Source organism: Monodon monoceros, unplaced genomic scaffold (assembly GCF_005190385.1).
Source record: "Monodon monoceros isolate NGI ecotype Baffin Bay Population unplaced genomic scaffold, NGI_Narwhal_1 Super_Scaffold_15, whole genome shotgun sequence".
NCBI lineage: Eukaryota > Metazoa > Chordata > Mammalia > Artiodactyla > Monodontidae > Monodon > Monodon monoceros.
Window position 1 is genome coordinate 48,133,263 of NW_021703771.1, and position 8,075 is coordinate 48,141,337.

At 38.6% G+C, this 8,075-nt stretch overlaps 1 long non-coding RNA gene across 1 annotated transcript in view; it reads left to right on the forward strand.

The window, feature by feature from the left end:
• Positions 1-7,799, forward strand: part of LOC114895862 — a 35,742-nt gene extending 27,943 nt beyond the window's left edge. The window contains exon 3 of the long non-coding RNA XR_003793662.1: positions 7,702-7,799. This is a non-coding gene — a long non-coding RNA (uncharacterized LOC114895862). The remainder of the gene's footprint in view (positions 1-7,701) is intronic.
• The last annotated feature ends 276 nt before the right edge of the window (positions 7,800-8,075 follow it).

Below are 8,075 nucleotides of genomic sequence, written 5' to 3' on the forward strand. Positions count from 1 at the left end.
CACACACACACACACACACACACACACACACACACACACACACACACTACCACCACCACCCCACAGAAAGATATACCCTGTAACTTTGTAGGTGAAACTTATCATTTGACTCTGACTAGTTTTGGGCTCTTTATCAAATTTTGTTCCCTAAAACTTTTTCTCATAAGAAATAAGGAAATAGCTTTACTAAAGAGAATTAACAGCACTCACTTTACTGTGATATTGCTCCTGTATGGGTTGAAAATGGCACCAGAAGTCATCTCTGAACTGTAGGATTAGAGTCAGCTGAGGTTTCTTGATTTTTGTTTGTAATTGCTTTGTTTGCTTGCTAACTTAGGGCTGGGGATTCTCTAGTTTCATTCTAAATATTTAGTACTCACTGTGGGCAGTAAGGAAGGGGGGAGTCCTCTGTGCCTCATCTGTCACGTTTGTGATGACACAGGGTCAAAAGCTCAAAGGTAAATATAATCTTTGCTTATCATAACTTTCCAAATGTGAACATACCTTGACAGGCCAAATACATGGTTGCACGTGGATTTGAATTGATCTAAGTATATGCTGTGGATATCTAAGGTTCCCTGAAAATTGTGTATACATTTTCAGTGTGTATGGGTATGCGCGTGTGTGTTTAATTGTGGCAATGTTGAAAACTGGAATGGAGACTTGTTTTATTTATAAGAGGATCCCAAATACAGATTTGGGGAGCATGGTGTGAAACTGTGTATTCATAAAACTCTATTTCCATCAGTAAAGAAAAATATTACTCTTATTTTGACTTTTCCTTACTTGGTCTTTAGAAAAGAAAGGAGCAAGAGAAGGACTAGCAGGAGGCAACAGGGTTAGGCTATGTTAGTCTTTATATTTTTCTGATGGTAAGGCCACCAGTGCCTACCATTACAGTTCTGCCAAGTGCTTGCTGGCAGCAATATGAATCTGTTTGGATGTTTAGTGGAAATAGTGTTCTTCTTCGGAGGAACTGTAGTTAAAATATGCACTGCCGGCCTTCCCTGGTTGGCGCAGTGGTTGAGAATCCGCCTGCTGATGCAGGGGACACGGGTTCGTGCCCTGGTCCGGGAAGATCCCACGTGCCACGGAGTGGCTAGGCCCGTGAGCCATGGCCGCTGAGCCTGCGCGTCCGGAGCCTGTGCTCCGCAACGGGAGAGGCCGTGGCAGTGAGAGGCCCGCATACCGCAAAAAAAAAAAAAAATGCACTGCCTTCGGTTGCACTGTGTTTGTTTTTGTGTAAAGGTTCTTGCAAATATAGTAGGTGCTTTCTTGGTAAGCAAAGCATTCTAACACGTGAACTGCCTGATCTTTGGCTAGCTGTCCTGTTTACTAGCTGTGCAGGTGGTTAGTGTGCCAGGAGCTGCAAATAAATCAAAGCTGTGACTGATCTCCAGTGATGGGAGCACCACGCTCTGCCTAAGTGTTCATTTTTACAGCACAACTCTTATCCCTTAGTTTTATATCTACTGATTTTTAGGCATAAGGGTAAGTCACCAGTCAATGCTCCAAACTGAAAATGGGAAGGGATGAAACAGCAGAGGAAAGAAAGGAATTTTCCTGTTTTGAGAACCTCCTGCATACTACCCTGTGGTCCTTTCAAATGTTTGCTTTTGTACAGAGAGTAAAGTAGTCTTTCTCTCCTGAAATATAAAAACATGTTCAAGTAGAAGAATAAACAGCGGGTTGCACTAGGGTCTATTTTTATTTCTAAATTAAAACTAAATTGGTTTTATGACATATAAGAGCGCTTTTCATTTTATATTTTAAATCAAGTATTTTGACTGATCTAAGTACAAACCAGATAGCTTGTCAAGAGAGTAATGAGCTGATAAACATGGTTTAAACAAAATAGACTCCTGGGAGTAGTCAGATATGAAGATAACATTGCCTCCGTATTTCTTACCTCACCTTAGATGATGTATTCAGTGGGTGTTCAGTAGAAGGGTTTAGAGTGTAGAATTTCCTGGGCTGTCTATGAACTTGTTGATGTGATGTACTGGAAATGATAATTTAGCTCTTCACCTCAGTTCTGAACTTTTTCTATTTAGCTCAGCAAGCTGGTTCCATTTCGTTTTCTTCCTCTACTCAGCTGAGAAAATAGATTTAGAAATTGACTAGGTGCTCTGGGCTATTTCAAAGACCAAGAAAGACAATTTTTGTTTTCATTTCTCATAAGTGATACATAAAGTCTGGAAAGTAAGAGAATGATAACTGTATATGGTCAGAACTAATTAAAATATTATATTCAGGACTGAGATTGAAAGGCAGCTAAGGAGAAAAATCCTACAGATGCTCAAAATCTGTGAGGCTTCAGAATTAGCTGAATCCCCAGTGAATCTTCATTATTGACTAGAGGAAATTGTAGAGTATTTTCCTTCTTTGCAAGGCTTGACAATTTATTGAATTGCTACCAAAAGCTTGCAGAAGGTAAGGGGAACTTCCCAGAGGCAATTATGCTGCATTTTGCCACTGAAATTTTCTAAGTTTCTCCCTTGTGTGACAGGGTTTTAAATGAAACTAAGGAAAACAAAAATGTTAAAATAGACCAGCATGGTCTTGCCTAGAATTAGTGTGTATTCACAGAGTTTGAGAATGGTGGTTCAATATAGATGTCTCAGAATATGGCTTATCTGCCAAATGACAGATGGTCCAAAGCCAGAAGAGAAAGGCTTAAGAAGATGTAGTCAAGGGTAAGGCTGATTCTGGGAAGAGCTGAGCAGCTGTTTGGTGGTTGTGTTAACACTGATCATTAGTACAGCCTCTTTTTCATTCTGTCACATTAATTTGTTATTGTTTTCACTTTTGTGATGACTCAACTAGGCTCTTTATTAGATGGAGTGATATCTGCATAAAGGTTCACAAAATATTCTGAAATAATTAGACCGAACTAAATATTTTTTAGATAGGACACTAATGCTCTGTATCACACATTAGTGAAAAAAAATTGAAAATTGATTTTTAGTCCTTCGTAATGCTGTTGAGACATGTCAATGTGTTTTGCTATTGGAATTCAATTAAAAGGGGCTCCAGAGAGGTAAGCAAGCCAAAGAAACTTCATCATGTGTATGTAGCGCATGCATTGTCGATTATGACATTTTAAATCACTAAGTACTTATCTACATATTTGTTTGCTTGTTTTAAGTCAATTTTATTGACTTAATAAAATGCACCCCTTTTAAGTGTACATTAATGGAATTTTGACACATTTAAACCCCTGCGTAAACACCATCACAGTCAGGATATAGAACATATCTATCACCTTCCAAAAGTCTCTTATGTTCCTTCCCACTCAATCCATTCCACCTTGGACCATGTAACCACTGATCTGTTTCCTATATATTAGATTTGCCATTTTTAGGATCTCATATTAAATGGACTCAAACAGTACGTACGCTTTTGTTTGTAGCTCCCTTGGCTTAGCTAAGTGCTTTTCACATGCATTTAACTTATCTGTTTCAATAGTTCACTCCTTTCTCTTGATGACTAGTATTTCATTGCATGCATATGCCACAAATTACCTATTGTAGGATACTGAGTTGCTTTGGCAAGTTCTGAATAAAGCTATTTGAACATTTGTTTACAGATCTTTGTGTCAGCATGTGTTTTCATTTCTCTTGGGTTAACACCTAGATATGGAACATAACTGCATATTTAGCTTTATTAGAAAGTGCCAAACTATTTCCCAAAGAAACTGTACCATTTCTTATAGCAATATATGAGATTTCCAGTTGTTCTTTACCCTCTCCAAGACTTGGCATTGTCAGTTTCTTTTAAAAATTCACCACTGTAATGGGCATGTAGTGTTATCTTATTGTGGTACCATTCTTCTTGGAGGCCGTAGCTCATTCCCAGGCTGAATTATGTTACTCTGACTGTGTTGTCCATTCAATGGGGACCATAAATGGACAGGTAATGATGTTTCAAGAGTAGGATTAGTACTATGGGAAGGACCTCATAAATGGAGCACTTTCAGTTGAGGAGTATATTTTATACTTCAAATACATCCTTTACAATGTGAAACTTTATAATTATACTTGTGTACACTCCATACAATGCACTCCATGTACTAAAATCAGAACAGGTATTCTTAATGGTTTTGAATGGCTGTGAATCAAGGCCAGTGGGTAAAGTGAGCAGAGGCCCTTAGGGGGCAGCAGAGGACCACATACCAAGAGACTCATGGGTTGGGGAATAGGGTATGTGTCTGTCTAAGTAAAGGGGCCTCTGTCTGTCACTAGCTACTAGGTTAAACTGTTTGCCCTTCTATTCTTCAATAGTAAATAAGGATAAAAGCTAAAGGAGTTGGGGTGTAAACACTCACAAACTCAAAAGCATGCAGGGGTAGGACAGGAAACATACTGCTGAGAATGTGGCCAGTGTTAAGACAAAGGGTGTTTAGAGGTTTGTGGTCAAATCGAGCGTCCAGTGCTTCACCAGGAGGCATGAAAACTCACCAAATAAACGAAGTGAGTTTTGCTAGCTAATCATCTTGCAGCACCTTTGCACACGTGCTGCAAATCTGTGACCCTAGGATGTCACCTGAAGAGGATTAAGAATGCTGGACCACACCGAGACACGTAGGGAACGCCACTGAAGATGGGAAAGGAGGCAGGAAGTATCAGCAAGGGAGAGCTAGAACTAGGGCTAGAACAAAGATGGAAGTGAGGACTGAGCTGAGGTGTCTTATAACGGAGGGTGTGAGGATTGTGGTTGATGGTGACATGAGCGAATTCATACTTACTGGGTACCTACTATGTGTATAAAGAAATGTATACACACTTTCTGTTAATTTTCATAATAACACTTGAAAGTAAGAGTTACTATCCTCATTTATACATGGACAAAGTTTAAGTGAGGGAGGCTATGCAAGTTTATAGAGAACTCAGGCCTATGTAACTCTAACTTCAAATCTCTAAAGGAGATGAGAGAATTGGTAAACTGAGACTTGAGAATCAAAACAGATTGAAAATGAGGGTTGCTATCAGGGTTGCAGGCCAATGTCTCTTAAGACTTAATATGCCTCTGAATCCCCTGGGTATCATGTTAAAACACAAATTCCGATGCAGAGCACCTGGGTTGAAGCCTGAGACTCTGCATTTCTAACAAGCTCCCAGGTAATGTCCATGTTGCTGCTCTGCAGACTATGTGCTGAGAAGTTTGCAGCCATGCTCACTTGAACCTTATATTGCAACAATAAGTTTTATTCTGCTCTCTCTAACTTGAAAAGCCAGCATGTATTGGGGAATATCACTTCTATGGGGGTGGGGGAGGCTTAATTGCACACAGGCTTGTTTCTAAACTGTGAGATCTGCTTGTTTTCTGTCATAGGACTTGGATTTTAATCCGTACTCCACTAATGCCTATGTGAGTGACCTCGCACAGTCCCCTTGAAGAATTAGTTTCCTCATCTACAAAATGGGAATAATAATAATCTACTACTACATAAATCATAATGCCCTTTTTCATTGTTAATATTTCACACTGTAAAATAACGTGACAGATGAGGACCTTGACACAATGTCTGGCACATGGAAGATGATCATTAAATGTTTGCTGAAGACTGAATGAATATGTATATGTTGTATATGTTGATGAAAACTGACATAGCACCTAATATAAATATTAAATTAACACTTAAGGGCTTCCCTGGTGGCACAGTGGTTGAGAGTCTGCCGATGCAGGGGACACGGGTTCCTGCCCCGGTCTGGGAAGATCCCACATGCCGCGGAGCGGCTGGGCCCGTGAGCCATGGCCGCTGAGCCTGCGCATCCGGAGCCTGTGCTCCGCAACGGGAGAGGCCACAACATTGAGAGGCCCGCGTACCGCAAAAAAAAAAAAAAAAAAAAGAAAGTTATAGGCATTAACTCTCAGTTTCTAAACTTTCTTTACATGGACCACACAGGTCCACAGCTCCCACTTTAAGTAGTTCTGGTCTAACCTAATGTCTGGAGCTCTCCCATTTACTCAGGACTCCTGACTGCCATGTTCCCATAATTTGCTATTGAAATAAATCAATATGTAATGTGACTTGCAAAGAATTCACAATGACAACTCATTAATCCATATTCAAATAGGTAAAAACTAGAGAAGCCATGTCTTTGGCTGGAAATGTCTTCACTTTTTTCATCTCTTGTACCATTTAACTGAGACATTTTAGAGACTATGTCTTAATATTTATGGTCGAAGCTATCTCCATCTGAGGAGTAAAGGGTTGGAGATTGATGGGTCCCTGTGGCTGATATCTTTAAAGTCTGACTTCTTAACCTCCCACAAATCTCCAAATGCGGGTGGTTAACTTCATCACATACATATTAGGATATTTTTGTAATTTGCGTTTGAATGAATTCTTCTGAATGAACCTGGTTGGAGGGGTATGAAATGCTGTTTATGGAAAAAGAAAATTAATGTTGCGGTGGCTATGTCTGCCAGACTTTCACGTCTCCCCATCCATGTAATCACGTATATGAAACTTCCTTTAGTGGGCGACAGCTCACAGTTGAGGGAATTTGTCTATAATAAACCACTTGGCTTATGTTGCATCAGATTAGATCAGATCAATTTCCTTCATTCTTAATTCCTTCCACATCATATCAGAATGCTTCTTAAATGAGATGCCTGTAAACAGATCTGGGTCCTTAAGGGAGATGAAAAGATATGAATATAAATGTCAAACTGCTTTTTGGGAAAGGAGACTTTTCCTTTTGTGAATGATCAGTTGAAGAGTGGTAGAATGAAGAGCTAGGTTTAAGGGGATATTTGAGGCGGAAAATAAAGATCCAAGATATAATACTTGTATTTTTTGCTAAGTAAATATATATATATATATATAGTCAAAAACTAAGTCCTTAACTTTTAAGGAAAGGGTGTTGCTGCTTCATAGAAAGTATGGAAAAATCATGTTTTACTTCCAAAAGAAATAAGCCTACGTGAAGCATTACAATGTTGGAAGGCCTCCTGTGGGTAAACCACTTTATAACACTGATTTCCTGCAAGCATATATCAGCTCACATTAATGCTCATATAGTTAGGTGTGCCATCTGTTGTAGCTTTAGATGCCAGATAACATTTCTATGGGTTTTCTTAAATCATACTAACTCAAAGAGTGTCTATGATACTTGACTAAACTTGCTGACCAAACAAGCTAAGAAGAGATTGAGTTTGCCTCCTAGCAAACATAAGATTTTTTTCCTTTTCAAACATTACTTGAGATCTTGCTGTCCTTGAAATCTCTATAGGATTTATTGCCTTACTTCTCATTTGGAATTTTCATTATATTTCCATTCATCCTAATGATCTTTCTTGTATATTTGTGTTCTTTCTCCATATGATTATCAGACAATAAAAACTAAGTGATGACTCTGGGGGTTGAACTGCTGGACCTATTTTTCTCTAGTCAGAGAAATAAATGTTATAATCTAGGTAATAAAGTCTGAGAGAGACCAGTTTATTTCAACTAATTTCCACCAAGGTAACATTGTATGATGAAACTTTATATTGTGGTTGGATGCATAGAGTACCAAGTGACTGTTTAGTAATGATAACTTAAAATTATCAGATGTTGCCGTGTATTTGATATGTATGGTAAAAGGAGAAAGACAATGAAAGACTTGTAGCTCAGTAACCCATGAAATCCTTAGACTAGCGGACTTGTTAAGACATGTTAAATATTAAATATCTTCTAAATAATTTTTTCAGATAACTCAATGATCAACTCAGCAAGAGCAGCAAACATCAAAATTCTACGGCTTTGTATATGTACAATTGAATCACTTTGCTGTACACTTGAAACTAACACAACACTGTTAATCAACTGTACTCCAATATAAAATAAAAATTAAAAAAAAATTATATGGCTTAGGACATATCTCATATCCTGGGAGCACTGTGTACAAGCTTTCAGTCACCAGAAAATCAGCAAGAAGGGGAATGAAGACTTGTGGTATGTTTGAATCAACTGATGTCTTATTTTAAGCACAGTTTTGTTTTTCCTTTTTTAAAAAAACCAGGTGAATGTATTAATGCTGATATTCATGCACAGAAATGGGTCAGCTGATATTTTTGGAACTCTG